Genomic DNA, 4,552 nt, shown 5'->3' on the forward strand with positions numbered 1-4,552 from the left:
CCGGTTCTCGGACCGACGTAGCAAATATGAGATTAGCTATACATGACATTTAAATTATTATTGATAGTGTGATATCTCCTGACCATTTGAAATGTTATTTTCTTATAGTAAATGTCTGCCGACCGAGCTCAACCCGAAGAAGCTGGGAGTCATGCTCCGGCTTCAAAACAAAGAGAAGCTGAAGCTACTAGTAGTAGAAGGTCCGAGACAAGGGACCAAAATGAAAAGGCTAAAATGGCCTTCTATCAAATGATGAATGAATGGTTTGCTCAGTATATAAGAACTAACCATGTAGTGCAGCAAGCTCAAGCTCCTCCTCCCCCTCCTCCACCGGTTCTCGAGATTCCACAGGGTACAGGTACTGAATCTATCAGAAAAGGGAAAGCTCCGGTTGATAAAATTAGAAAATATGGGGCAGAAGAATTCAGAGCTACAGTTAATGATGATCCCGAACGAGCTGAGTTTTGGTTGGAAAATACTATTCGGGTTTTGGAGGAATTATCTTGCACACCAGAAGAGTGTCTGAAATGTGCAGTATCATTGCTAAAAGATACAGCTTACCACTGGTGGAATACTAAAGTTTCAGTTGTTCCGAAGGAAGAAATCACATGGGAATTCTTTCAGATCGAGTTCAGAAAGAAATATATTAGTCAGAGGTTCCTTGATCAGAAGAGAAAAGAATTTCTTGAGCTGAAACAGGGCAACAGATCGGTATCTGAATATGAAAGAGAATTTGTCCGATTGAGCAAATATGCTCGAGAATGGGTAAAATCAGAAGCCGAGATGTGCAAACGATTTGAAGAAGGGTTGAATGAAGAAATTAAGCTACTGATCAGAATTCTTAAAATCCGAGAGTTTGCTACCCTTGCAGAGCGAGCTTATAAAGCAGAAGAACTGAGCAAAGAAAAGAAACAATTTGAAAGAGAAGCTCGGGTTTTCAGTAAAAGATCGATGGAAAAATCCCAGTTTTCTGCTTCAAAGAAATTGAAGAAATACCAGGATCGTTCTACTACAGCCACTGGGTATTCGGGTAGAGAGTAAGGTTTTCAACGCATTAATCCAAGACCTTCCACTCCATCAGTGACCAGTGTTGGCAGTGTTGGTACCCCTAAGCCGAGATGCCAGTATTGTAATAAAACTCATTTTGGTGAATGCCGATTAAAGAGTGGGGCTTGTTACCGATGTGGTTCTTTCGACCATTTCCTTAGAGATTGTCCAGAAAGGGGTGAAAAAGAAGTTGAACAGACATTAAAGCCTAGTAATCCAGTTTTGAGGGGTAGACCACCTCGACCATCTGGTGATGTCAGTGGTAGCCGAGGAGCTACGAGAGATACTGCAGGCAGGCCTGAGGCATGAGCACCTGCTAGGACATATGCCATCCGTGCTAGAGAAAATGCTTCAGCACCCGATGTTATTACTGGGACATTTTCTTTACTTGATACTGATATTACTGCATTGATTGATCCTGGTTCTACACATTCATACATATGCACAAAATTAGTATTTGTTAAAAATTTATCTGTTAAACCTACTGAATTTGTGGTTAAAGTCTCGAACCCCCTGGGCCAGTTCGTGATGGTGGATAAAGTTTGTAAAAATTGTCCACTGATGGTAAAAGGTATTTGTTTTCCGGCTGACTTGATGTTACTTCCTTTTGATGAGTTCGATGTGATATTGGGTATGGACTGGCTAACTCAGCATGATGCAGCAATAAACTGTAGACAGAAATATATTGTATTGAAGTGTCAGAATGGAGAATTACTTCGGGTTAAATCTGATCAGACAGAGGAATTATCTAATGTGATTCCAGTGCTGACAGCTCAGAGGTGTATCAAAAAAGGAGGAATTACCAGGGTTGCCACCAGAAAGAGAAGTGGAATTTTCTATAGATTTGATTCCGGGAACTACTCCGATCTCCATAGCTCCGTATCGTATGGCTCCTACGGAATTAAAAGAGTTAAAGACACAGTTGCAAGAACTTGTTGACAGGGGTTTTGTCCGACCAAGGCATTCACCTTGGGGTGCTCCGGTTCTATTTGTGAAGAAGAAGGACGGATCCTTAAGATTATGTATTGATTACCGACAACTTAACAAAGTCACTATAAAGAATAAGTACCCATTGCCTCGGATTGACGATCTGTTTGACCTGTTGAAGGGTGCCACTGTATTTTCAAAGATTGATCTCCGATCGGGCTACTATCAGTTACGAGTAAAGGAGTCAGATGTACCAAAAATAGCTTTCAGAACCAGGTATAGGCATTACAAGTTTTTGGTTATGCCATTTGGGCTGACTAATGCACCTGCAGTATTTATGGACCTGATGAATCAGATATTCAGACCGTACTTAGACAGGTTTGTGGTAGTTTTTATTGATGATATCTTGGTCTATTCCCAAAACGAAAATGAGCATGCAGAAGATTTGAGAATTGTGTTGCAAATTCTGTGAGCAAAGCAGCTATCTAAATTCAGTAAATGTGAATTTTGGCTTCGAGAAGTGGGTTTTCTTGGACATATTGTATTCGCAGAAGGCATCAGGGTAGATCTGAGTAAAATCTCAGCTATTGTCAATTGGAGTCCACCGAAGAATGTATCTGAAGTTAGAAGTTTCTTGGGTTTAGCTAGTTATTATCGAAGATTTGTACAGGGGTTTTCTATGATAGCTTCTCCGATGACCCGTTTATTACAGAAAGATGTTAAATTTGAGTGGACTAATGAATGCCAGCAGAGTTTCGACCGATTGAAAGATTTGTTGACAAAAGCACCTGTGTTGGTACAATCTGAATCGGGTAAAGAATTCATTATTTATAGTGATGCATAATTAAATGCTTTAGGTTGTGTCTTGATGCAAAAAGGTAAAGTTATAGCTTATGCTTGAGACAACTTAAGACACATGAAAGAAATTACCCGGTGCATGATCTTGAATTAGCTGCTATTGTATTTGCATTAAAAATATGGCGACATTACTTGTATGGTGAGAAATGTCAGATTTATACTGATCATAAAAGTCTGAAATATCTGATGATACAGAAAGATCTGAATTTGAAACAACGTAGGTGGCTTGAACTGATAAAAGACTATGATTTGGTTATTGATTACCATCCGGGTAAGGCTAATGTTGTAGCTGATGCTCTGAGTCGAAAATCTCTATTTGCTTTACGAGCTATGAATGCCCGATTGTCTTTGGTTGATGATGGTTCAGTCGTAGCTGATTTGAGAGTTAAACCGACATTTCTACAACAAATATATGAAGCTCAGAAAAATGATGAGAAGCTACAGGCTAAACGGGTACAATGTGAGTCAGGTAATGATTCAGAATTTCAGATTGGGACTGATGGTTGTTTATTATTTAGAAGCAGAGTATATATACCGAAGAATTCAGAGCTTATACAGAAGATTTTACATGAGGTACACAGTGGTATTATGTCCGTACATCCGGGAGGTAATAAAATGTATAATGATTTGAAGAAGATGTACTGGTGGCCAGGTATGAAACGCGATATTTCTGAGTTTGTATCAATATGTCTAATATGTCAACAGGTCAAAGCTGAACATCAGGTACCTTTGGGGTTACTTCAGCCAATCACTGTACCAGAATTGAAGTGGGAAAGAATTACTATGGATTTTGTGTCCGAATTACCATTATCACCAAAGAAGAAAGATGCCATTTGGGTGATCGTTGATCGATTAACAAAATCAGCACATTTTATTCCAGTACGTGTGGATTATTCTCTAGATAAATTGGCTGAACTGTATATAACTGAGATTGTCAGGCTACATGGAGTGCCAATCTCCATTATATCAGATAGAGATCCCCGATTTACATCTCGTTTCTAGGACAAATTGCAAGAAGCCTTGGAGTCTTGGTAGATTTCAAGACCGCATTTCATCCTCAGACAGATGGCCAATCTGAGCGTGTAATTCAGGTATTGGAAGATATGCTCCGATGTTGTATATTAGAGTTTGAAGGTAATTGGGAGAGGTATCTACCTTTGATTGAATTTGCTTATAATAATAGTTATCAGTCCAGTATTAAAATGGCTCCGTATGAAGCTTTGTATGGTAGAAAATGTAGAACACCGTTATATTGGACAGAGCTCAGTGAAAAGAAGATACATGGGGTTGATTTAATCTGGGAAACAGAAGAAAAAGTCAAGGTGATTCGAGATAGTCTAAAAGCAGCATCCGATCGTCAGAAGTCATATGCTGATCTTAAACGAAAAGAGATTGAATTTTAGGTGGGTGATAAGGTATTCTTAAAAGTGTCTCCTTGGAAGAAAGTTCTCCGATTCGGTCGAAAGGGCAAATTGAGTCCAAGATTTATCGGGCCATATGAAATCGTAGAAAGAATTGGACCGGTCGCTTATCGATTGGCATTACCACCGGAACTCGATAGAATTCATAATGTTTTTCATGTGTCTATGCTACGACGGTATCGATCAGATCCTTCACATGTTATTTCTCCGACAGAAGTGGAGATTCAGTCGGATATGACTTACAATGAAGAACCGGTCAAGATATTGGCACGGGAAACAAAAGAGCTTAGAAATAAAAA

The sequence above is a fragment of the Gossypium raimondii genome, chromosome 11 (genome assembly GCF_025698545.1).
Source record: "Gossypium raimondii isolate GPD5lz chromosome 11, ASM2569854v1, whole genome shotgun sequence".
Lineage (NCBI taxonomy): Eukaryota > Viridiplantae > Streptophyta > Magnoliopsida > Malvales > Malvaceae > Gossypium > Gossypium raimondii.